This window comes from Ornithorhynchus anatinus, chromosome 4 (genome assembly GCF_004115215.2).
Source record: "Ornithorhynchus anatinus isolate Pmale09 chromosome 4, mOrnAna1.pri.v4, whole genome shotgun sequence".
Taxonomy (NCBI): Eukaryota; Metazoa; Chordata; class Mammalia; order Monotremata; family Ornithorhynchidae; genus Ornithorhynchus; species Ornithorhynchus anatinus.
This window is the reverse complement of record NC_041731.1, coordinates 67,781,664-67,809,319: the sequence shown is the minus strand read 5'-3', so window position 1 is coordinate 67,809,319 and position 27,656 is coordinate 67,781,664.

The window sequence follows — 27,656 nt, the reverse complement described above, 5'->3', positions numbered from 1 at the left end:
ACAGAAAATGGTCAGATTTACCTTTTATCTCTTCTTCTATTACACTGCCATGGGGTGTCTGACAAGGGTTTGCTGCACACTTCACGCATCTAATGCTAATCTTCTCTCTGTACATCAATCTCATCTATGTTGCTGTGAATCTATTGCCCATGTCCTGCTTCTGGCCTGGAGCACCCTCCATCTTCATCTACAGTTACTCTCCCCCACCTTCAAAGCCTTATTTGAAGATGCATCTCTTCCAAGAGGCCTTCCCTACCTAAGACCTCTTTTCCTTTTCTTCCACTCCTTCCTGCATCTCTCTGACATACTCATTTTATTAATCTCCCTCCATCCTAGCCCCACAGCACTTATGTTCGTAACTGTAATTTATTGTAGCGTCTCTCTTCCCTTCTAGACTATAAGCTCATTGTGGATAGGGAATGTGTCTGTTAGATTATTATATTGTACTTTCCCAAGTGCTTCGTATTATGCTCTGCACACAGTAAGCACTCAATAAATATCACTGACTGATTACCTATAGTGGTTTCCTGGGATTGCACTCTGAGTTTTCTTTCCTAAAATATTAAATGTCCCCATTTTTGGTCAGCGGGTGGGACCAGTTGTGTCCTAGGGGTAATCAATCAACCATTTTTGAGTACTAGCTGTGTGCAGGGCATTGTACTAAATAGTGAGGAGGAAGCTGTTCAAGACATTATGAGCAATTAGCTTGTTTAGATCTGAAAGTGGCACTTTGGGTTCTAAAGAGATAATGAGTTATTTGGGGAGGCTGACCAGTTAGGATAATAAGAAATAGGTTTAGGCTATAAAATGAGAGATTTTAAGTTAAACCTGACACCTTTACTGAACTATAATGGGGGAAAATTATTAGTAATAATAGTGTGGTATTTTTAAAGGTTTACTATATGATAAGTAGTGTGGCTTAGTAGAAAGAGCATGGGATTGGTAGTTAGAGGACATGGGTTCTAATCCCCGCTCTGCCATGTGCCCAATGTGTGACCTTGGGTAAGCCACTTAACTTCTCAGTGCCTCCATTACCTCATCTCTAAAATGGGGCTTAATAATAATGTTGTTATTTGAGCCCCAAGTGGGACAACGTGATTACCTTGTATCTACCCCAGCGCTTAGAACAGTGCTCTGCACATAGTAAGCGCTTAAATACCAACATTATTATTATTGTTATGTCAAGCACTAGGCTAATTAAACAATAATCAGGTCAGATATAGTCCCTGTCCCACATGGGGCTCACAATCTAAGTGGGAGGGAGAACAAGTATTGAATTCCCATTTTCCATATGAGGAAACTGAGGCAGAGACCAATTAACTGACCTTTCCAAAGTGACAGCAGGCAAGTACGTGAGCCCCAGATTAAAACGCTTGTCATCTAACTTCCAGGCCCATGTTCTTTCCACTGGTCCCTGTTGCTTCTCTCAGAAGTGGAAGGAAGAAGTTCCAGTGGAGAGAGATGTGAGCCTGGATCTAAGTCCAATTCACAGTTCACAGTTCAAATGTTCGTTCCATTGAGAGTTAACTCCGAACTGCACTCTAGGCTAAAGTGACCATTTCAATTGCATTTAAACTCTACATCTGCCCAATTTCATCCTCCTCCAATCTTTCATTCAGAGACTGCATTGTTCTTATTGTCTCACATGGAAAAAAAGTCAAGGGCCTCTTTAAAGAGGGGTTTAAAATATATAAAGCGTTTATTGATGAAAGTGACCAGCTTTCATCAGTCTCAAAAGTGGACAGGATGAAAAAAAGAAAAAAAAGGTCTTAGTTTGCTTATGTGAGAGAGGCTATCTTCCTTTTCTTGTAGATTTTAAAGTATATGTGGTCCTAGAGAGAGAAAAATAAATATTCTATTGGTTCCTCCAAATTTATGATCTTGTGAACTCCCCCGATTAGACTGTAATCCCGTCAAAGGGCAGGGACTGTCTCTATCTGTTACCGATCTGTACATTCCAAGCGCTTAGTACAGTACTCTGCACATAGTAAGCGCTCAATAAATACTATTGAATGCATAAATGAATGAACTGTTCATCACACATGCAAACCTTGAGGTGAACCGTCATTTTGTAATCTTGTGGGAACCAAGAAGGAATTGTTTAGGCTTAAAATTATGCCACGATATGTTAAAAATCAATTGTCATTACTTTGGTCCTCCCAACCCTTCTTCTAAATTGTCATTGTTCAAGTCCAGACCTGATGGCTCAAAGAAACCTCTGATTCCTGTCACTAACCTAGCTGATTTCTTTAAAGTTCTGGTACAGAGAGGAATTTACTGAGGGCAACAGCATGAGGTTTGCAGTTCTACATAACCAATGCAAATGTAGGAGTGAAAGTGACAATTTCCTTCCTAAACATCTGTGGGATGGATTACTTGATTATTTTTGCTCTAACTTAAATGTTCCCAATTGAAACACCCTAATGTCACGTTGAAAATGTGTCCAGAGTACTGTACTAAGTGCTTTGGCGAGTACAGTGTAACAGAATTGGTAGATGTTACCTGCCCACAACAAACTTACAGTCATATAAAGACAGACATTAACATAAATTATGGATATGCACTTAAGTGTTGAGGGACTGAAGGAGGGGTGAATAAAGCGTTCATATTCAAGTACCTTTAATGATGCCAGTACTATTTGACATATTGTCCAGCTAATAGACTAATGTGCTATTCACTATGTACAAAGCACTGTACTTAGCACTGAGCCAGATACAGTCTGTCATTCAACAGTATTTTTTCAGTGCAGAACACTGTACGATACAACAGAGTTGGTAAGCACATTACCTGTCTGCCCATGGCCACACAGCATGTAAGTAGAGTAGGGATTAGAAACCAGGCACGTGCTCTTTCCATTAGGCCTCACTGTATTTCTGAAAGACTTAATAGATGAATGTTTCATCTCACTCTCTTTGTAAATTTGCCATTATTGTTTGGAATAAAATTACCTTGAGTTCAACCAGTTGGAGTTATTTCCCCCTGAAACTATTTTTGTATGTGTGTCTCTCCTGGGATCATCAGGAAAAGCTGTATACTTTATGGCTGCTGCCAGCAACTCTGTACATATTTCCCTCTTTGGCCCCCTCTCCATTCTCTAACAGACTACCAGTCTTCATAGGCTCTGGGAGCTTTCCTAGGCACCCCTAAAGCTGCAACAGTGGTGGGAGGAGAATGTGCTGGCCTAGTCATGGAATGCTGTATATAGACAGATATATTTACCTCAGGGTTCTCTTAAGTAATAGCAAGGTTAGGTTTGGTTGTGCAGAAATACTGATTTTTATTGACCAGCAAAGTTCCTCCTAATGTTAATTATATTGGTGTTTAATTTTCCCATTGAAAATTGTATAGGTATCTGTTTGTAGGGAACAAAGACCATCCTGGACCTGAGCAGACAAAGCCACAAATCTGTCATGGTGTGTGTACCGTACTTGTATGGGAGCCACTTGCATACATTGATTAGAAGGGTTCCCCCTTCTTACAGCTTCTTGCATTATGCTAATTAAAATATGGCACTTACTATATGCTAAATGCTGGGATAGATACAAGCTAATCTCATCTGAAATTGTCTCTGTCTCGTATGGGAATCATAAATCAAGAGACAGAGAGAGTAGGTATCATAATCCCATTTTACAGATAAAGAAACTGAAGCACAGAGAGGATGCTGCAATCACACAGCAGGCCATTGTTGGAGTGGGGATTAGAACTCAAATATTCTGACTTCAGACCCATGTTCTCTTTGTTAGACCTTCCAAGGTTTCAAATACTATGTTAAGCTTCCAAGGAAAATATATTTCTTAAATTATTCAGAAGTTTTGTTTTTATCAATTGCCTTTAATTTAGAAAGAAAAATTAGCTTTTCATTCATTCATTCAATAGTATTTATTGAGCGCTTACTATGTGCAGAGCACTGTACTAAGCGCTTGGTATGAACAAGTCGGCAACAGATAGAGACAGTCCCTGCCGTTTGACGGGCTTACAGTCTAATCGGGGGAGACGGACAGACAAGAACAATGGCACTAAACAGCGTCAAGGGGAAGAACATCTCATATGTCTTGGGTGGATTTTTTCAAAATGGAAGTTACTATTGCATAATCTTCCGTTTTTGTCAATTTCCTCAGTGTTCTCCTAGTGCAAGAGGTTTGAAAATATAAGGAATAGGTATACTTGTCTTTTGGATTAACCCTAAGCTCTGAGAAAAGGCACATTATATTTTTGGTTGTCCTTTCTGAGCTCACTCGTTTGTGGAAAACAATTCTCTTTTAGCTTTGGAGTCCTGTGCAGCAATTTATCACATGCGACATTCTGTTAATCAAACCAGATCAATTACAGAGCAGGGAAACTTTGGCACTGGCACAACAAGGCAGGTGTTTAAACTTCCCCAAATTGGTGATGAAAACACATAATTGGGACTCTTGTCTTATGCTGTCGAGCTGTCTCCAACCCATAGCGACGCCATGGACATATCTCTCCCAGAACACCCCAACTCCATCTGCGATCATTCTGGAAGTGTATCGGGTTTTCTTGGTAAAAATATGGAAGTGGTTTACTTTTGCCACTTTCCTCACAGTAAAATTTAGTCTCCGCCCTTGACTCTCTCCCAGCCAGGTGAGTTTTGACTTGTAGCAGATTGCCTTCCACTCACTAGCCACTGCCCATACTAGGAATGGAATGGATATGCCCAGGGCTGGGCTTGGGAGTCAGAGGTCATGAGTTCTAGTCCCGGCTTCAGAGCTGTCCGCTGTGTGACCTTGGGCAAGTCACTTAACTTCTCTGTGCCTCAGTTACCTCATCTGGAAAATGAGGATTAAGTCTGTGAGCGCCACGTGGGACAACCTGACTACCTTGTATCTACCCTAGCGCTTAGAACACTGCTTGGCACATAGGAAGCGCTTAATAAATACCACCATTATTATTATTATTGTTATTATTACTATATGCCTCTGCTTGACTCTCCCTCCTATAGTCGAGACTGGTAGGGTACAGGAAACTCTCCAGTTGCGACCCTGAGAGTGGAATTGGGACTCAGTAAAAGCTAAATAAGTCTTGGGGGGTGGGGGGAAGACATATGGAGGGAAGCATTTTGTTTGGTTTTAGGCTGCCCTACTAAAGCTACCCCAGACAACTTTCAAATCCCCTCAGCACCAAGCTCCTGAAAGTTAATGAGAAATCTTGCTCCAGGCTCTGGTAAATTAATGAGAAATTTTGCCCTCCTTTTATCTCCCTTTCCCATAACACAGCCAGGCATGCATGACCTGGAAGTTTACCATTCCGGGCACCAGGAGAATTGCTGGCAATGTGTCACCAAACTAAAATGGAAGTTCCTCATCATCTGTTCTCTAGCATCTACCTGCATTTATGTGGCACTGGAGGGGGCATTGTTCTGCACCTGCATGCAAGTCTTGTGGATGATGTAATCAGTTTGGCAAGAAGAACTTTCCAACTGTGCCTATATTTGAACCTGTCCCCACACTGGTCTGAAAATCTCTGTGCCTTAGTTACCTCAACTGTAAAATAGGGCAAAGACTGAGAGCCCTAAGTGGGACAGGAACTGTCTGACTCTATTAGCTTGTATCTACCCCAGAGATTAGTATAGTGCAAGCACATAGTAAGTGCTTAACAAATACCATTATTATTATTGATTTTTTTCTGTCCCTGGGGGCTGGTTTTCCTTGGCTTGATCCAGTGATCAGGTCTCCCAGGGAAGGTGAGCTCACCAGCAGGACTACAAATCCAGGCAGAAGATGCTGGCAGTGAACTTCATGATTCGACTAAAAATTCCATGAAGAAGGGACTGATTCTTTTACTAATAGGGTGTATGTTCCCAAAGACTTAGCACAGTGATCCACACACTGTAGGTGTTCAATAGAAAGGATGATGAGTGATAGTTGGAGAAGCAACATGGCCTAGTGAAAAGAGAACAGGCCTGGGTGTTAGGACTGGTTCTAATTCTAGCTCTCCCATTTGATTGCTGTGTGACCTAGGATTGTTGGCAGAGAATGTATCTATTACTGTATTGTACTCCCCCCATATAACTTAGAGCTCTGCACACAGTAAGTGTTTGATAAATATGATTGACTGCATTAGTTTCATCATTTGTCAAATGGGGATTCAAAACTAGTCTCCCTTCCACTTAGACTGAGAATCTCTTGTAGGATGGGGATTGTATCCAACCTATCAGCATAGCGTAGTGGATAGAGCATAGGCTTGGGAATAAGAAGGTCAAGAGTTCTAATCCTAACTCCACCATTTGTCTGCTGTGGGACCTTGGGCACGGCCCTTCACTTCTCTGTGCTTCAGTTACTTCATCTTAAAATGGAGACTGAGAATGTGAGTCCCACGTGGGACAGGGTCTATGTCCAACCCACTTTGCTTGTATCCACCCCAGTGCCTGGGACACAGTAAGTGCTCAACAAACACCACAGTTATTATCATTATTGCCCCAGCACTTCGTAAAATTCTGGGAGCACAGCCCTCAACAAATGCTAAAATTGTTATTATTATACCATTGATTATACACCATCCAGGTGGAGACTTCACAGGATAAAGTAAACAATACTGCTTACTGGTCAACCAGTCAATTATATTTGAGTGCTTACTGTGTGCAGAGCACTGTACTAAGCTCTTGGGAGAGTGACATTCCTTCTCCACAGTGAGCTTACAGTCTAGAGGGGGAGACAGAAATTAACATAAATGTATTATATTTTTCATATTTACTGAACCACTAACCCCCATGTTAGTAAAGAGTGAACACTGCAGTCTGCTTTTCAACTGCCCAAAAGAAAAACTGGCAACCAATTACTTGTCTTACTTTTGGCCAGATTTGTTGACAAGCATTTTTTCCCTTTAGACAGGACTTTTGGATGGGAAATTGTTTACTCCTAAAGACCCGGGAATCCTTCTGGTGGATAACTGCTGCCCAGAGGAGCTAAGGTCACTGTGCTCTTCTCACCTGCCTCCTGTTGGCCTGGACCACACATGGGATGGGCTTTGTGGTTCCATCTGTCAGGCAGCAGAGTGATTGGGCAAGAGGGCTGGGTTCTGGAAAATCCCAAATCCTCCCTGTCAGTCCCTAATGTGCCAACCGCTGTGGGCAGGGAATGTGTCTACCACCTTTGTTATTGTACTCTCCTAAGTGTGTAGTACAGTGTTCTGCACACAGTAAGCACTCAATAAACATGATCGATTGATCTGACTGCCAGATCCAGCTTCAGCAAGGTAATTAAAATTAAGATACCCTTAATTTTCAGCCATGCCACCTAACAGAGTTGGCATCTGTTAACCTAACCCTAACAGAGGTGGCATCTAGGTAGATTGAGTCCCATGAGGGACGTGGACTGTGTCCAACATTATTTATTATTTTGTATCCACCCCAGCATTAAGTACAGTGCTTGGCACGTAGTAATTGCTTACCAAGTACCATTTAAGAAAAAGGCAATTCACTTGATGAGTTTCAATTTGCATTTTACATTTTAAGTACAGTGCTCTGCAAATAGTAAGTGCTCAATAAATGCGGTTGAATGAATTAATTTTAAAGCACAGATTTAACACGATCATTGTACCATTGTTACTGATGTTATTTTAATCAATCAGTTGTGTTTATTGAGCATTTACTTTGTGCAGAGTACTAACTGCTTGGGACAGTACAAAATAGAGTTAGTAGACACATTCCTTGCCCACAATGAGCCTACAGTCTTAAATCAATCAATAGTATCTGAGTGCTTAATGTGTGTAGAGCACTGTGCTAAGGACTTAGGGGAGTACAGTAAAAATCAGATCTACATTATATGGGTGTTTAAGGACAGATTTAGCAGTTCACCTGAACACATTATAGTTCTTCCAAGAATGCTGTGTGTTTTATTCCAGTCCCTTCTGAGCCACTCTGCTTTTTTAATGGCCTAAAGCCTAGATTCCCTCTTTTAATGCAAGGCATTTTATTCAGAACCAGATTGAACAGGAAACTGTCAGCTAGCAGAATCCTTACCTCAGCAATGAATACTACTGTGCTGGATCTGAAAAAATGCAAATTGTACCCACTATATTATCCCTTAAGGAAGACCTGGAGCTCGCTTTATTCCTTGAGCTTTTACATACTGATGACTGCTCTAAAGTCCCACAACAGAGAAGGCATGCAGGTGAGTGACAATTAGCATGAAGACAAGGGCTAAATATTGCTTGTATTGGTAAGCCCCACACACAGCCACCATCTCAGTTGTAGACATAGCTTAAAGCTGTCCCTAAACTCCACTTTCAGGGAATCTTTGTCATTTTTGCATCACTGGTTAGATAAGGAAAGGGACACTCAAACCAAGGAAAGGAAGTCCTTTAGGACACTGATGGGTGATCATCTCCTTTGCATGGAATTCAGATCAGATTTTGGTTTATAAAGTCTATAGAACAATGTAATGTCCAATTTCCTCTATAGTGGATTGGAAATCTTCTTTTCAAACTCAGAAGGGTGAGGTGTTCGTGTATACTAGTACACACTTTCTTTAGGTTGTAAACGTCAAGTTGACAAAAAAAAAGAAACCAAAGTCAGTGACTGAGTCAGGGAATGATCATTTCTTATAGACAACAATCTGGGCTAAAATTGTGTTCATCTTATTAATGACAAGAGAAAGGCTAATGACATCTTAGTGAAATGTGTGTCATGACCATTCAAGCATAGTAGCTGTGAGAACAATAGTGGTTGTGGTCACCTAGAAGTAATACTTATTTTACCTAACGGAAGAGACTTATGATTGAGTAGAATTAGTATTATTATTTCCGACATTTGTTAGGAATTTTCTACAAAGCATTGTAAAAAGATTTAAGGTCTCCCATGTTCTTTTTCCTCTCTGCATCAAGTAGAAACTAATGATGCTTGACCCTAAAGCATACATCAGTTATATTTTAATATCATCTTATTTTCCCCACTACTTCCCAGGTCACTTCATTCCTCTGAAGCTAATATCTTTAGTCTGATTGGCTCGTGGCTCTCTTGCTTCCAACTCCTTGCTCATGCCCCCTCCCTACACACTTTGAGCTACCTTCCCTTCAAAACCTTCAGCCCACTTATCTCTCTATTGTCAAAGACCACATGAAAGTCCCCATCTAGACTGAAAGCTCATTGTGGGCAGGGAATGTGACTACCAACTCTGTAGTATTACATGCATCCAAGTGATTAGTACAGTGCTCTGAAGACTATAAACATTCAAGAAATACAATTGATTGAGGAGTGTCTAAATTTTCTTATCCTTGGAGGCAATATGGCCTAATGGAAAGAGCACACAGCTGACAGGAGAGCTAGGATCTGGTCCTTGATGTGGCACTTGCCTGCTGTGTGATCTTAAGCAAGTTGCTTAACTTCTTGGTGCCTCAGCTTCCTCATCAGTAAAATAATAATAATGATGGTATTTAAGCACTTACTATGTGCCAAGCACTGTTCTAAGCACCGGGGTAGATACAGGGTAATCAGGTTGTCCCATGTGGGACTCATAGTCTTAATCCCCATTGACATATGAGGTAGTTGAGGCCCCGAGAAGTGTAGTGGCTTGCAAATGTGGCTCAGTGGAAAGACCATGGGCTTGGGAGTCAGAGGTCATTGGTTCTAATCCCTAGTCCACCGCATGTCAGCTGTATGACTTTGGGCAAGTCACTTAACTTCTCTTTGCCTCAGTTACCTCCAGCAGTGCTTAGAACAGTGCTTTGCACATAGTAAGTGCTTAATAAATACCATCTTCATCGTCATCATCATGATATGCCCCTCCCCCACCTATATTTACTGCCTTTCTGTTACAGGCTCTCAGAATATCCAAAATCGATTATTGCATCAGCCTCCTCTCTGATTTCCCATCCTCCTGTCTCTCCCCACTTCAGTCTATACTTCATTCTGCTACCTGGATTATTTTTCCACAGAATTGCTCTGGACATGTCACTCCCCTCCTCAAAACCCTCCAGTGGTTGCCTATCGATCTTCGCACTACCTCACCTCCCTTCTCCCCTTCTACAGCCCACCCCGTATACTCCGCTCCTCTGCTGCTAACCTCCTCACTGTGCCTCGTTCTCGCCTGTCCTGCCGTCGACCCCTGGCCCATGTCCTACCACTGACCTGGAATGCCCCTCCTCCCATCCTCCAAATTAATCCCCTCTTCAAAGTCCTACAGAGCTCACCTTATGCAGGAGTTCTTCCCAGACTGAGCCCTCCCTTTTCCCTCTGCCTCTCCTCCCCTCTCCATTCCCCCTACTCCCTCCCCCTGCTCTACCCCCTATCCCTTCCCACAGCCTTGTGCATATTTGTATGTATTATTTATTACTCTACTTATGATGTGTATATGTCTGTGATTCTATTTATCTTGATGGTATTGATGCCTGACTACTTGTTCTGTTGTCCGTCTCCCCCTTTTGGACTGTGAGCCGTTGTTGGGCAGGGATTGTCTCTCTCTGTTGCCAAATTGTACATTCTATGCAGTGCTTTGCACACAGTAAGTGCTCAATAAATATGATTAAATGAATGAATGAACACAACAGACAAGTGGCAGAGCCGGGATCAGAACCCATGTCCTCTGATTCCCAAGCCCATGCTCTTTCCACTAAGCCACGCTGTGGATAAAATACCTATTCTGTCTCTGTGAGCCCCAAGTGGCACCATGACTGTGCCCCAGTCTATCTCAGTGCTTAACTCAGTGGTTGACATTTATCATTATTATATCCTACCACCTACAACCACAGAAATTATGCACTCAAAGTTATCTATAACATTTTTGAACACACTAATTTGTGCTCCTACTATCTATCTTTGCTTTCCTTCTTCCTCCTATCTGTAAGTTATTTTGTAAACTTCTCCCCCATTCTAAGTTCTTTGCCCAGGTATTGTATATTTTATTTGTTACATTCTTCCATGGATTGATTGATTCAAAATTATTCCTCATAGAGGTTCCTCATCTTAAAGGTAGGAGAGCAACAGATACAATGAGAATTACATTACTGGGGAAAATTCAGTGGGGAGCAACAAATGAGAAGTAGCATTGCCTAGTGGATAGGGAATAGGCCTAGAGTAAGACATATCCCGTTTCTAATCCTGGCTCCACAACTTGTCTGAGTGACATTGAGCAAGTTACTTCTCTCTGTGCCTCAGTTATCTTAGTAAAATGGAGTTTGACTTTGAGACCCATGTGGGACAAGGATTATGCCCAACTTAATTAGCTTGTATCTACCCCGGATCTTTAGTTCAATACCTGGCACATAGTAAGTGCTTTACAAATACCATGGAAAAAAAAATGAACAATAATATCACTACCTGGAAGGAACAGTCATCCAAGTCCCTGAACCTTCTGGAAGGGCTAGCCCTACTATAAATTATCACAGCCTTTTCCCCATTAAACACAATTCTACAGTGGATCCTGAAGATAGTGAGGAATCAGAAGAGACTTATGGCCTTAGGGGCCACACTGTGGACTTCATATAATCAAAGTTGGGAAGTTCTGAGACACATAACGACAACTCCACCTTCTGCCTGCCCCAGAGGAATGGCTTCAAGAATCTTTTGCAACATTCTCCTATTTGTGGCACTGAGGATGTGACTGAAAAGATTTTCAATCAGTCAGTGGTATATATATTGAGCGCTGGCCTGGTGCAGAATACTGTACTAATTATTCAGTAAGGGAAAGTACAATACTTGGGAAAGTACAATATAATAGAGTAGGCAGTCATATTCCCTGCCCACAAGGAGTGTACGGTCTATATGGGAAAGCATACATTAAAATAAATTATAGATATGTATGTACATAAGTGCTGCAGAGCTGCAGGTGGGGTGAATAAGAAAATGTATAAGGTGGGGTACAGACCCAAGTGCATAGGTGGTGCAGAAGGGAGGGCTAATAGGAGTGAGGAAGGCCTCCCAGAGATGTGACTTAAGGCTTTGAATATAGGAAGAGTGATCATCTCTGGAATATGAAGGGAAAAGGGAGCTCCAGGCCAGAGGAAGGATGTGAAGAATAGGTTGGAAGCAAGGTCAAGCTACAGTAATTTCACTCATTAGAGGAGTGAAGCATGGTGCTGGGTTATAGTAGATCAGTGAGGTGAGATAGAGAGCTGACTGTTCCCTCCCAAATGCATAATACAGTGATCTATACACAGTAAGTGCTCAATGAATATGATTGGTTAAAACCACATGATAAAGAATTTCCATTTGTGAAGGTAGATTGGCAACCATTAGTGGTTTCTGAGAAGTGGGGAGATGTGGACTGTTTATAAGTTTGCTTTTTTTTGTTGTTTTCTTTTTTTCTTGTTAATGAACCAGGTAGTAGAGTGAAGTGTGGATTGGAGAGGGGAAATATCAGAGGTGGGGAGGTAGGTGAGGAGGCTGATGCAGTAGTCAAGGCAGCATAGGAGAAGCACTTGGGTCAGCATGGTAGCAATTTGGATGGCCAGAAAAGGTGGATTCTAGAGATGTTGAGAAGGTAGAACAGAAAAGATTTGTAACAGACTAAATATATGGGTGGGATGAGAGAAATGATGGTTATAGGTAGATTAGTGCTGCTGGCTATAGTTATGGCAAAGTCAGAAGGAGGACAGGGTCTGGGTGGGGAGATGAGGAGTCTGTTTGAACATGTTTAGTTTGAGGTGTTGGCAGAACATCCAGTTGGCAGATACCCTGAAGGCAGGAGGAAATGTGAGACTGTAGGCAGAAGAGAGGTCAGGGGTGGAGGGGTAAATCTTGAAATTATCTGTGTCAATGTGGTAGTTGAAGCTGTGGGAGTCAATGAGCTCTTCAAGGAAGTGGGTGTAGGTGGAGAATAGATGATGACCCAGACCTGAGCCTTGAAGGACTCCCACAATTAGGGGGTGGGAGGAAGAGGGAGGAATCTGTGAAAGAATGAGCAGACAGAGACATAGGAGGAGAACCAGAAGAGAATAGTGTCAAGAAGAAACCAGAGACTTCTGGATTTCTCTTTACTTGGATATTTATCAGCCACCTTACAAGCTCAGTCAATGGGGCTAATAGGTCTGTGAAATCCCCCTATCTTTGTGCGGTATTTATGGACAATCATGGATGTTGGAGCTGATTGTGTTTCAGACCTGAAGATGTCTCAGGCTACAGCACAGAAAGAGGACTGAGGTAGGAGGGGATTAAGATAAGAGGAGAATCAAGACCTCAGAGTAGAGAAAGTTCTATTTCATGGGAATGAGTTACTGGGTGAGGGTTCTTTCTCCTGAAATAGACAACTTTGTATTTAACTAGAAAGATGTATACTTTCTGGGGGTTCTGAGACATGAACAGAGAGGAAATCTTTCTAGCTAAATACCATAGAAAGATTTCCTCTCTGTTCATGTCTCAGAACCCCCAGAAAGTATAGATTGGCTATTTTATAGTATAACTGAGCAGCATCTATAAGGCTTGTTTACTTTTACAGTACAGGTTTAAGAAGATCAAGGGTGGTTACAAATAAAGCATTACAGGTCTCTAAGAATTTCAGCTTTATATTCATTATCCTGGTTCTAATCTCTCTGATCAAGGAACATTTCAGCTTTAGGTAATAGGAATGTATCACTTAATCTTTCTCTTGCATATGTGTCTTTGATGCATTCATTCAGACATGTTTATTGAGAGCTTACTGTGTGCAGAGCACTCTACTAAGCACTTGGGAGAGTACAATATAACCAGACACACTTCCTGCCCACAACTAGCCTACAGTCTAGAGGGGGAGAAACATAAAAATAAATTAATATAAATTTACATATATGTACATAGGGATGTGGGGCTGGGATGGGAGGATGAATAGAGGGAGCAAGTCAGAGTGACGCAGAAGGAAGTAGGAGAAGAAAGGATGTCAGGAAAGGTCTCTTAGAGGAGATATGCCTTCAGTAAGGTTTTGAAGCCCATCTGATGCCATTTCCCAGGCCTAGAAGTATGTTTAGGGTTCATATTGAGAATCCAGGTAATAGAATAAAGGAACATAATGGGCTTTTTAATGTCTTCAGCACTAGTCAATCAGTGGTCCCTTGAGAAAAGAGTGTGGTCTAGTGCAAAGAGCACAAGTCTGGGAGACAGAGGACCTGGATTTTAATCAACTAATCAGTCCTTATTCTTGAGTATTTACTGTGTACTAAACACTAAACTATGTGCTTGGGAGAGTATAATATAACAAAGTTGGTAGACCTGTTCCCTGTCTACAAGGAGCTTACAGTCTAGAGCGGGAAACAAACATTAAAATAAATTATGGATATGTGCAACAGTGCTCAGCGTGGGGTCAGTTAAGGGTAGACATCCAACTGCAAGGGCAACACAGAGAGAGAAAGAGGAAGAGAAATCTTGGAGGAGACGTGATTTTTTTTTTTTTTGTAATGAGTCTTTGACCATGAGGAGAGTAATCTTCTGACAAGTATGGATGAGGAGGGAGTTCCAGGCCAGAGGCAGGACCTGGGCTAGGGATGAGTGGTGAAATAGAAGAGATTGAGGTGCAATATGTAGGTTGACTTTAGACAAGTGAAGTAAGCATAATAATTATGGTATTTAAGTGCTTACTATGTGCCAAGCACTGTTCTAAGCACTGGGGTAGATACAAGATAATCAGATTGTTCCTTGTGGGTCTCACACTTTTAATCCCCATTTTGCAGATGAGGTAACTGAGGCACAGAGAAGTTAAGTGATTTGCTCAAGATCACCCAGCAGATAAGTGGCAGAGGCAGGATAAGAACCCATGTCCTCTGACTCCCAAACCCAGGCCCCTTCCACTAAGGATTTTGTAACCGAATGAATATGTGGGTTCAATCAATCAGTACTATTGATTGAACTCTTAGTGTGGGCAGAACACTGTACTAAGTGCTTGGGAGAGTACAATGTAACAGACACAATCCCTGCCCATAATGAGCTTACAGCCTAAAGGGGGAGACAGGCATTAATATAAATAAATATATTACAGATATGTTCATGGGTGCTGTGGGGCTGGAAGGGAGTGATGAATGAAAGGAGGAAGCTGGAGTGTCGCACAAGGGAATGGAAAAAAAGGGTAAAGAGGGCTTAGTCAGGGAAATCCTCTTCAAGGAGATGTGCCTTCAATAAGGCTTTGCGTAGCAGAGTAGTAATTGTCTGTTGGATATGAAGAGGGAGGGCTTTCCAAGCAAGAGGAGGGAAGTGGGAGTGAGGTTGGTGGTGAAATAGATGAAACTGAGATACACTGAGTAGGTTGGCATTAGAGGAACAAAGTGTGCCCAATGGGTTGTAGTAAGAGAGTGGCGAGGAACGGTAGGAGGAGTTAAGGTGATTGTGTGATTTAAAGCTGATGGTAAGGAGTTTGGTGTGAAATTGGATGGGCAACCACTGGAAAATCTTGAGGAGAGGAGAAACATGGAGAGATGAATTGAGGATAATGCCACGTTATGGGTTTGTGACATGGAGGATAGTGGTGTTGGGCTGTAATTATAATGTTGTGGAAGGACGGGATTTGAGTGGAGAGATGAGTTCTGTTTTTGATATGTTAGTTGGAGGTTTTGGCAGGATATCTGAATAGTGATGTCCTGAAGGCAGGAAGAAATGCATAGCTGCAGAGAAGCAGAGAGATCAGGGCTGGGGTGGTAGATGTTTGGAATCATCCATGTAGAGATAGTGGTTAAAGATGTGGGTGTGAATGAGTTCTAAGGGAGTTACGAAGCACTGGAACAGATACAAGCTAATCAGGTTGAATACAGTCCATGTTCCACATACAGCTCACAGTTTTAATCTCCATTTTACAGATTTTTGAATTTTTGAATTTTCCAAGCTCATACAGATGATTGGTGGACCTGGAATTAGAACCCAGGTCTTCTGACTTAGAGGCCCGTGCTCTATCCACTTGACCATGGTGCTTCTCATTTGTGGGTTTGGAGGCAGAGGAAGAGCCAGTCAAAGACTGAAAAGGAGCAGTCAGAGACACAGGAGGAAAATCAGGAGAGGATAGTGTCAGTGAAGCCAAGGTTAGATAATGTTCCCAGGAAAAAGGGGTGGTTGACAGAGTCAAAGGCAGCTGATCAGCTGAGGAGGATTAGAATGGAGTTGAGGCCATTGGATTTGGAGAAAAGGATGTCTTGGGAGGACCAGTGAGAGACCAGTTTCTGTGGTGTGAAGGGGACAGGATCCAGATTGGAGGGGGTCAAAGAGAGAATGGGAAAAGAGAAAACAGAGACATTGGATGTAGGCAACACTCTCAAGTTTGAAGAAGAATGATAGGAAAGAGATAGGACAATAACTGCAGGGAACTGTGGAGTCAAGTGTGTGTTTTTTTTGTTTGTTTGTTTGTTTCTTTTAGGTAGGGGATACATAAATTATCCCAATCATTCATTCAATCATATTCATTGAGCGCTTACTGTGTGCAGAACACTGTACTAAGAGCTTGGAATGTACAATTTGGCAACAGATAAAGACAGTCCCTGCCCAAAAACGGGCTCACAGTCCAAAAGGATCGCAATCGTTTAGTACAATGCTCTGCACATAGTAAGCATTCAGTAAATATGAATAACTGATGACCATGTTTGAAAACAGTGGGGAAGAAGCCATTAGAAAATGAAGGGTTGAAAATGGTGGTCAAGGAAGTGGCAAGTGTTTTGATAAGGTGCCAAGGGATGGGTCATAGGCACAGATGATGGGGGTAGATTTCAGAGGAGGTGAGAGATGTCCTCTTCACTTACTGCTGGTAAAGATAGAGTCAAAGAAGGACCTGGAGGAGAGAGGAACTGGAGAGAGCATGGGAGATATTAAGAAAATCTCACCTGATTTCAATTTTACCAATAACATATGTGGCCAAGTCATTAGAGGAAAGGGTTACTGGTGGATGAGGTAGAGGGAGATCGAGGAGACAGTTGAGGAGACAGTTAAATGTTTGATATAGCTGTCAGTGGCAATGTACACTGTAGTCCATAAAGATGTAGAATGATTATTTTTGGCATAAGGGAGAGGGCAGAGTTAAAGCAGGTGTGGTCAGATGAATCTGGTGATCCTGTGGACTGTATTTCTGCCAGCATAGCTCTGCAGCTTGATCGTAGGGTTTCTGTTTAGTGGTACAAAGCTAGCAAGGAAGAGAGGATTGAGGGTATTGAGTTCAGTGGACAGGGTGCTGTGGAGGGCATGACTTTGTACATCAAGAGAAGGTGATTTGGGTTTGGAGATCAAATGGGGCTTGACAACTTTAGAAAATTCAGGAACCTAAATACTGGTGGTCTCACTGGGTACTCTGGGTAACAGGACAGATTTGTGTATGTTGGGGGAGAAGCCAGGGGAGGTGGTGATTGGATAGAGGACTTTCAGAGTTGGTAAAGGTAGAGATGGTAGTTATGAGATCTCAATCTTGTCCAAGTTGGTGGGGTGGAATGGCACAGGGGATCTTTGAAAATGAGGAATGAGAGAAAGCAAACAGCAGAAGGGTCACTGGGAGCATTCACATGAATACTGAAGTTCTCAAGGACATGGAGCTCATAGTCTAAGAGGAGGGAGTCACATTTAATCCTTATTTTCAGATTAGGAAACTGAGGCACAAGCAGTTACGTGACTTGCTGAAAATCACAAAGGAACTGGCAGAGCTGAGATTAGACCCCAAGTCAACTGACTTCCTAACCTCAATACTGTTGCAAATACTGCATGCAGATTAATTTGCCTAGAAGAGTTCCAATCATGCAAGCCTTTACTTTCATCATCAGGGCTTGATTTATTGTGCAATGTTATAACCAGGTGTTTAAAATTGTCACCAGGCTGCTGCTTAGTTCTGTGGGTGTGGTTGTCACTCTTCCAAAACAATCCATTACTCTCCACCCAGAAGTAAATGCCAGTTTTGGCATGTATTCTTTGATATTCTCACAGCTTTAAAAAGGAAGACTTGGATTTTATATGTAGAATAATATAGGATTGCAATATATTTTTCCAGTAGAAATTAAAAGCAACCCCTCTGAAATAAGCATTTGTCATTGAATTTTTTTCATCACCTTGAAATGAACATAATTGGTATTTCAGCTCAAACCTTTCTGCTGTCAACTGACTTTTAAAAAATAGGGTGAAACTATGTACCAGCCAGAATAAGTCTTTCCTGATGGATTTCAAGGCTGTTTTTTGGAGGAGGGACCATTATACTGAAAGTATAGTTTGTAAACTATATTTATATTTATATTTATTGAATGCTGTGTGCCGAGGACTGTACTAGAGAAGAAGCGTGGCTCAGTGGAAAGAGCACAGGCTTGGGAGTCAGAGGTCATGGGTTCTTATCCCAGATCTGCCACTTGGCAGCTGTGTGACTGTGGGCAAGTCACTTAACTTCTCTGTGCCTCAGTTCCCTCATCTGTAAAATGGGGATTAAGACTGTGAGCCTCACGTGGGACAACCTGATTACCCTGTATCTACCCCAGGGCTTAGAACAGTGCTCTGCACATAGTAAGTGCTTAACAAATACCAACATTATTATTATTAATTTACCATATTTAATGAAAAATATTCCTCAAGCATGAAGCCACCTTTTATATCCTCTTAGTAAGAGGGATGGCCATAGATTTGGCCATTTTTCCCTCTTCCAAGATTGAGTTGATAAGGAGGAATGGAGCTTGTTCCATTCAGGAATGGTAATAATTCTAATACCTGATCTAATGTAGGCAGAAGTTATCTGGGGGAAGCATGGAAGCTGTCTCCATTAGGGAATTTATCAATTATATTTATTGAATACTGTGTGCTGAGGACTGTACTAAGCACTAGGGAGAGTACCATAAAGCAGAGTTGGTAGACATATTCCCTGCCCACATGGAGCTTATAGGGGGACTTGTTGGACAGAAATTAATATAAATAAATTTTGGTTTCATATGTAAGTGCTGTGGGGTTGAGGGAGGGGTGAATAAGTGGTACAAAGGTGACAGAAGGGAGTGGGAGAAGAGGAAATGTGGTCTTAATCAGGGAAGCCCTCTTGGAGGAGATGTGCCTTCAATAATAATAAGGCTTTGAAGTTGGGAAGAGTGATCATCTGTCAGATCAGAAGAGGGAAGGCATTCTGGGCCAGAGTCAGGACATGGGCAAGACGTTGGCAGCAAGATACATGAGATCGAGGTACAGTGAGTAGGCTATGAATAGAACAGGGTACTAGAGGAGACTCTGATTAGGAACCTGGAATAGGGGTGGAAGTCTAGGTGACATTACTAAAGGGAGAGTTTCCTACTCAGTTTCTTACTGTTTTTCCTCCCTCTCTCTCTTTATCCACAAGTTGTAGTTGGCCTAATTTCCACTGCTTCAGAATGCATACTTCGGCTTTCCCCATTTTCAGCTTGGTGTGTTCATTATGGTCCCTGCCGTAGACTCCCTGGCTTTGATTCACCCCTCCCTCTTCCCATCCCAAATCAGTCCTGAAGAAGAAAATTCAAAGTTACACAGCAGACAAGTGGCAAAGCTGGGATTAGAACTCAGGTTCTCTGACTCCCAGGCCCATGCTCTTTTGTCTAAGCCATGTTGCTTCATTTCTATTATACTCTCCCGAGCACTTAGTATGGTATTCTGTAAACAGTGCCCAATAAATACTGTTGATTGATTGATTTGAGAAAGCATAGGAGCTCCTGGGTTAAGGAATTGTTAGAGAGGGTCAGAGTGAAATGTAGGGCCATCCATGGCTTTTTATCTTCCAGTAGTTGACTGAACACCTGGCACCATTCCCCTGGGGCTATCAGGCTAGATCAAGACAGATTAATCAATCAATCAATAAACCCAAAAGGAAGGCTGGCATGAATTACTAGGGTGAATTACAGAATGGAAAATTAAATCATCTCCTTTTGCCTGGACATGAATTATGAAGCTGAACTTTGGGAACAGGATTTGTTGGATAGTTTACTACTTAGAGGCAAGATCACAAAGATTCCTGGAATAAATCAATGTGGTTTTTGCTCCAGAGCTCAACTGGAAATCTTTTCTTTTTGAAAATGGGAAGCAACATGGGGATGAATTGCTTGGACAAATACCTCAGTGTCTGGGGCAAACTGGGTGACCTTAAAACCAAGTATAAATAGGAAAAAAAAAATTTCTAAGTTTCAAACTAGAAAGGAGACAAAATGAGCTGCTTTTAAATACATCTTTATTTTGCATTCTATTTCCTTTCCTGTTAAGGTTTAGTTTATATTCATTCTTCTTGATTAAAAAAAATTAGTTCTAATGTGCTCTCTTGTTAACAATTGAATAATTTATGCTAGGGGACTAATAAATAATACTGACTTCATTCATGCATTACCCTTGTCTTTCCTAAGGGGTAAGATGAGCTTGTAAATTAGGTCTAAACTGGGAAGCTCTTAGATGTTAATGCTTAAATTCCTTCAGCAGAGACTGAGGTAGCTTAGTTTCCATTTGATCCCTGTAGACATAAGCTTCTTGTGGGCAGGGATCAAATCAATCAATCAGTGGTATTTATTGAGTGTTTACTATGTATACAGTACCATACTATACCATACTAAGTGCTCAGGAGAGTACCATTTAGCAACGTTCCCTGCCCACAAGCTTACAGTCTAGAGCGAGAGACAATATAAATAATCTACAATGTTTAGTTTACATTTTGACAACTCTAGTGTTGGGCTCTGTACATGGTGCTAAGTAAATATCATTGATTAATGAGCAGAGCTTGGACCCAGATGATAGCTGTTTGGGTAGAGAGGAAATGGTGAATGTGCAAGATATTTTGTTGGAAGATCTGTCAAGATTAGGGAGTAGATAGATATGAGTGCTGAAAGACAGTGGAGCATTGAGGATGACACCAAGGCTCTGGGCTTCTGGCACAGGAGGGGCTTCTTAAATGAGAAGCAGTCCAGTCTATTAGAAAGAGTACAGACTCTGAGGTCAGAGGACTTGACTTCTCATTTCCACTCCACCATTTGTCTGCTGTGTGACCTTGGGCAAGCCACTTAACTTCTCTGTGCTTGTTATCTCATCTGAAATGGGGATTGACTGCAAGCCCCATGTGGAACATGGACTATATCTAACCTGATTAGATTGTGTCTACTCCAGCACTTAGTACAGTGCCTGGCAGGTAGTAAACACTTCACAAATACCACTGGGGGAAAAAAAAGACAAGGGATTTCACTTAGGCTTTGGTGACTCATGAACATAAGGTTCATCTGTCACAGGCATTAAAAAAGTATTTTCAGCTTAATGATGAATGTTTACATCACTGGACAATGTGCAACATGAATAGTACAATTCAGTGACAGCAATCAAATCTATGATACTCATGCTGATCTTTGGCTTTAGGTAAGATGACTACATGATAAGTGATGAATCAATCAATCAATGGCATTTATTGAGCACTTACTGTACTAAGTGCTGAAAAATATTAGATTCACCTTCTAAGTAAGTCTGGAACTAACAGATCTGGATCAGCTTCCTGAAAGCTGAGAGGCTACTGATCATCATAATGATGGCATTTCTTAAGCACTTAGTATTTGTCAGGCACTGTACTAAGCGGTGGGGTAGATACAAGATAATCAAGTTGGTCAAAGAACATGTCCCACATGTGACTCATAATCTTAGTCTCCATTTTACAGATGAGGTAACTGAGATTCAGAGAAGTTAAGTGATTTGTCCAAGGTCACTCAGACAAATGGTGGAGCTAATCCTGGCTCTAACATATGTCTGCTGAGTGATCTTGGGTAAGTCATTTAACTTCTGCACGCCTCAGTTATTTCATCTGTAAAATGGGGGTTAAAAATATGAGCCCCAAGAGGGACATGGACTCTGTACAACCCGATTAGCTTGCAGCTTCTCCACTGCTTAGTATTCATTCATTCATTCAATAGTATTTATTGAGCGCTTACTATGTGCAGAGCACTGTACTAAGCGCTTGGGATGAACAAGTCGGCAACAGATAGAGACAGTCCCTGCCGTTTGACGGGCTTACAGTCTAATCGGGGGAGACGGACAGACAAGAACAATGGCACTAAACAGCGTCAAGGGGAAGAACATCTCGTAAAAACAATGGCAACTAAATAGAATCAAGGCGATGTACAATTCATTAACAAAATAAATAGGGTAACGAAAATATATACAGTTGAGCGGACGGGTACAGTGCTGTGGGGATGGGAAGGGAGAGGTGGAGGAGCAGAGGGAAAAGGGGAAAATGAGGCTTTAGCTGCAGAGAGGTAAAGGGGGGATGGCAGAGGGAGTAGAGGGGGAAGAGGAGCTCAGTCTGGGAAGGCCTCTTGGAGGAGGTGATTTTTAAGTAAGGTTTTGAAGAGGGAAAGAGAATCAGTTTGGCGGAGGTGAGGAGGGAGGGCGTTCCAGGACCGCGGGAGGACATGACCCAGGGGTCGACGGCGGGATAGGCGAGACCGAGGGACGGCGAGGAGGTGGGCGGCAGAGGAGCGGAGCGTGCGGGGTGGGCGGTAGAAAGAGAGAAGGGAGGAGAGGTAGGAAGGGGCAAGGTGATGGAGAGCCTTGAAGCCTAGAGTGAGGAGTTTTTGTTTGGAGCGGAGGTCTTACAATGCTTGGAACATAATTAGCTCTTAAATACCTTTTTTTTAAAAGAAAAAAAAGTGAATCACCAATAAATTTGTGGAGTTTTATCCTGAGGGAGTTTTCCAGTAGTTCATTTTCTCTCCCCTGTGTTGTATTTCAGCAACTGCAACTCTAAAGGGAGTAGCATCGGATCAAAAAGTCAGCATTCCTCATGAGAAGGTAAGAGACAGTAGGGAATTGGGTGGATCAGATTGGACCCCACACCCTTATTACCCTTTAAAGCTGTAATTCTAGAAATAGTTTTACTGTGAATAGGTTATTGAGAATGCCTTCATTGGCATTAGAGAGGACCTACTTCACCACTGGACAATTTCTGGAACCTCTATCTATGGAAAGATTAGACATTCAGAGGACCTAGTTCTCTTTACAACAGTGACCTGTACCTAGATGTTGCTCAGTTCTTGCTGACCAGTTGTTCTGGAATGAAGATTACATTATAGGAGTCATGGAATTGTTAGATGGGCCTAAAGAAATTAGGTCTAAATTCTATAAATGAGAATCAGAGCTATTGATTTTATATTTCTGAGAATGAAATAGCTGAATGCTTGGATAAGTTTGGAGGGGTTTTTTTTTACCTATAAATATCTGGTCAAATGCAGCCCATATCAGTTGAGAGTAGAATAAATAGAGCTATCTGTTGATGGCATATATGAAATGAACACTTAGTCTCATTCCAATTCCTACTACATCAGAGTTTAATGGATTATAATCTTCCACCATAGTTAGTACAAATTGGCATCATTGTTACCAGTCTTACCACAAAGATGGCTTTTGAAGCTTAAAAAAAAACCCAGAGGAAAGGCAGCATCTTTGTATTATCACTCCTAGTAGGAGGGGCAAAAGAAGCTTTGAAACTGTCTACTTACTTATTCTATGGGATTCCTGCCCTGGTATTCAAATTAGGAAAATGGAGATGGAAACAGGACTCAGAATAGGACCCTTTGAAAAGCATTAATAAAAATATGGCAAATATAGGAGCCTGACAATGCCAGGGTAATAGAAATACTCACCAAATATCAAGATTAATAACATCTTTGAGAGCTTGTGGTTTTTCATTATTGTTTGTTTACTGTAGAAAGAGAAGAGGGTCTCAAATTATGCTCCTACAAAATGAAAGCATACAGTGATTGAAGTGCTTGCATTATTTGGTAAATGAGGACAGTAGTTGACTGTATTTAACTTAATTGGACTAAAGAGACCATATTTTCCAGAGTAGGACAAGAGGCAGAAAAAGGTCACCCTAGCACTTGAATTTGCACCCTTTATTCCACACTACTTCCTCCCCACAGCACTTATGTACATATATGTAATTTATTTCTATTAATGTCTCTCTCCTTCTCTAGACTGTGAGCTCCTTCTAGAATGAGCTCACTGTGAGCATGGATTGTGTCTGTTGTACTCTCCCAAGTACTTAGCACAGTGCTTTGCACACAGTAAGCACTCAATAAATATGATTGAATGAATGCTCTGCGCACAATAAGTGCTCAGTAAGTATGATTGACTAAGTCAAAGGGGTGGGGCAGGAGGAGATGGGAGATTTCAAAGAAGAGAGGTCAGGGCTAGTGAGGTATATTTGGGCACCATCTTCCTAAAGGTGGTACCAGATGAGCTCCCCAAGGAAGTGAGTGTAAAGTGAGAACAGAACAGAGCCTTGTGACAGCACCCACATTCCAGAAGTAGGGAAGGCAGGCATGATTGCTAGGAAGTTTCACTGCCTATCTCCTGGAGAAGGATTTTGCTTGATCACTGGGAGAGCTGACAGTTTCAAGTCCCCTGGCACCTCTTAGTGTCAAATTAAGTCCTGCCATAGTGTTCAAATTCCACCTTCTGCATTGGTCACACTTGAAAATACTTCTGTGATAGGCATTTCATAGATTAAAAAAACTAGTAAGCTAATACTGGAACTAGGATCCACACATTTTAAGCAGCAGGCTTTTTGTGTCAGGTAAACTGTGCTATTTTCAAAGAGTAACTGTAGTGTCCTTGGAGTCAGCTATGCACCCATACTTTTCTGAGAGTTGGCTGCAACCCTTCCAAACTGTTAGTTTTCAGTCAAACACCTTTTATGATATTTTGCATGCTACTTCTATGGCCATCATTTATGAATGCTACCTTGGACAATGAACAGCCTATGTAATCAGAGATCCCTGGATCTCAGAGATCCGTTTCTTCCCATTAAAAAGGACATTATTATTATTGTATCTAAATGCTTACTATATGCCAGGCACTATAGTAAGCTCTGGGGTAGATACAAGATAATCAGGTTGGAAATAGTCATTCATTCATTCAGTCTTATTCATTAAGCTCTTACTGTGTGCAAAGCACTGTATTAAGTGCTTGGTAGAGTACAATACAACAGCAGACACATTCCCTGCCCTCAGTGAGTTCACACATGAGGCTCATAGTATTAATTTACATTTTACAGATAGGCACAGATAGGTTAAGTGACTTGCCCAAGGTCACACAGCAGACAAGAGGTGGAGCTGTGAGTAGAACCCAAGTCCCTTCTGCCTCCAGGCCAGTGTTTTATCCACTGGGCCAACTTGCTTCTCCTAACTTTTTTTCCAGGGTTGTGGATTTTTTCACTTCTATGAATCTCCTGCTAAGATCCAAGTTTGCTAGATGAGATGAACCATTAACCTGCATATTTCTCCCTGCATATGCCAGCTGAATTAGTTTCAAAGAGAATTAAGGGTCTTAGACACTGTAATTTGCCCCTGCCACTGATTAACAACTTTTCTCTTGTAACCTTTAGTGGTCATATACTATTGTTGCAATCACTGAGGGGTCATGGCAGTTAGAGTCTCAGGTTGCCCAGCAGCAAAGGACATGGATGGTCTAAACAAAGCTGAGCTTATTGTCTGGGCCCATCTGCTGATCCCCGTTTCCCACAGCCAGGCCCACAGTCTTTGTGCCTGTGGTTTCTTGTGATTAGCTCCCAGAAAGCAGTGTCATGCCAGCCACTTCTCTTCCCCACCCTGGCTCTCCCACCAAAATCTACTGTGCAGGTTTAATATGCCCTTGTGTGTTTCATACACTTGGCAGGGCCATGAAAATGTGACTTCTTTGACATAAAAATCAATCAGTCCATGGTATTTAAGTGCTTACTGTGTGCACAGCACTGTCCTAAGCAATTGGGAGAGTACAATATAACAAAAAGTCATCATCTGTCCTTCTGTGCATGTTCAGTTGGCATGGTGAGGCTACAGGATCACCTTAACTGGGGCAGCTCTGGCTCCAACTGCTTCCTGGAGATCACTCTTTATATGCCCATTCAGTTAATCCTTAGAATAGTGTTTCATGTCATCTTCCACTTCTACCATTTTCTAGCTGAGGAACGTAAGCCCCCAACCATGGGTGCCTCATTTTTAACATGTTCAATCTCCACCATATGCATCCTTGAGTCTTTCCAAGTGAATAGATTTCCTATGTCAGACCATGAAGGACTCGCATGCGTTAAAGCTCAAAAAGCACCCCATTCCTGAATGTGAGTTGTTGACCCTTGCTAACATGGCCATTATGTCTTTGGTGGTTGTGGCGGCAGCAGCAGAAATGGGTGAGGCAGCATGACCTAGTGGATAGAGCATGGGCATGGGTATCACAAGGACCTGGGTTCTAATTCTGCTCAACTATTTGCCTGCTGTATGACCATGGGCAAGTCACTAAAGCTCTCTGTGCCTGTCACCTCATCTATAAAATGGGAATTAAGACTGGAATCTCCATGTGGGACACAGACCAAGTCCAAACTGGTTATTTTGAATCTACCCCAGCACTTAATACAGTGCCTGGCACATAGTAAGCACATAGTAAGCACTTAGCAAGTATATAAAATAAGAGGTGAAGTTCTTTGCAGAACTGTTTATTTCACTGATGCACCATTATTTTTGCTCAGCTCACAGTGTAGGAAAAGATACTGGGAACCTGAAAGACAGCAGGAAAACCAACTAAGGTAGACAGGACCTGATGAACAAGCCCTAGGGATTGGCAATGCTAGTCCCACTACAGGCAAGGACTGGAAGTGGGACTGAGACTCTGGCAGGAGATTTGGTTTACAGCTATGACAGCCAAGATGGCAGCAGCAATTGTAATTTCCTTATATGATCTTATTGTGGCCACTCCTCTCCTCTTAGGGCTCCCAGCAGCAATAGCTGGAGCAGTCAAGCGCTTAATACAGTGTCAAGTGCTTACTTCAGTGCTGTGCACACAGAAAGTGCTCAATAAATTTGATTGACTGAAACACTTATTCCCACTCCTGCCCCAAGCATCAGGGTACTCCCTCCATGACCTTAGCTTCTGTATAATTTGGAGGAAGGATTTATGTCAGTTCACTTCTATGATAAAGTATCTTCCTAGTTTGTATAGGACTTTTAGCTCATTTTACCTGACCCTAGTGTATGATACCCTTTCACTTTTTAAAATAAGAATAAAAATCTAGTTCTATGAATGAAGTGCATGGAGTCAATTGTGGCTTTGTTGACAACAGTGCTCTGAATGCAGTAAGTTCTCAATAAATACCATTGAACAGGAGATGACATGAACAAGGAAAGAAGAATAAGTGAGGAATACAGTGGTTATTAAGTGTTGATTCAATCCTATATAGAGCATCCAGGAAGACTCCTACAATATGCTCAGAACGTGAAACTATTGTCTGCTTTGACTGGGTTAGGGACATAGTGGAATGGAGTTCTGTTATGAAATATCTCATCAAGTGACAGTTCTGGGCAGCAGCACAGCAGCAGGGGAAGAGGAAAGTCATATGGGAAGTGACAGGCCCAGGTACTGTGAAGAGTGGCAGGCCCAGGGTCCTGTGGGAAGCGGCAAGTCTGGGCAGTGAAGTCTCAGTAGTAGTAAAAAGGGCTTACTATATTCAGAGCATTGTGGTAAATGCTAGGAGAGAGTATATTGCAGGGTAATAACAATAATGTTGGTATTTGTTAAGCCCTTACTATATGCAGAGCACTGTTCTAAGTGTTGGGTTAGATTCAGGGTAATCAGGTTGTCCCATGTGAGGCTCACAGTCTTAATCCCCATTTTACAGATGAGGTCACTGAGGCACAGGTAAGTTAAGTGTCTTGCTCACAGTCACACAGCTGACAAGTGGCAGAGCCAGGATTCGAACCCATGACGTCTGACTCCAAAGCCCGTGCTCTTTCCACTGAGCCACAGAGACATGGTGCCTGTCCCTCAG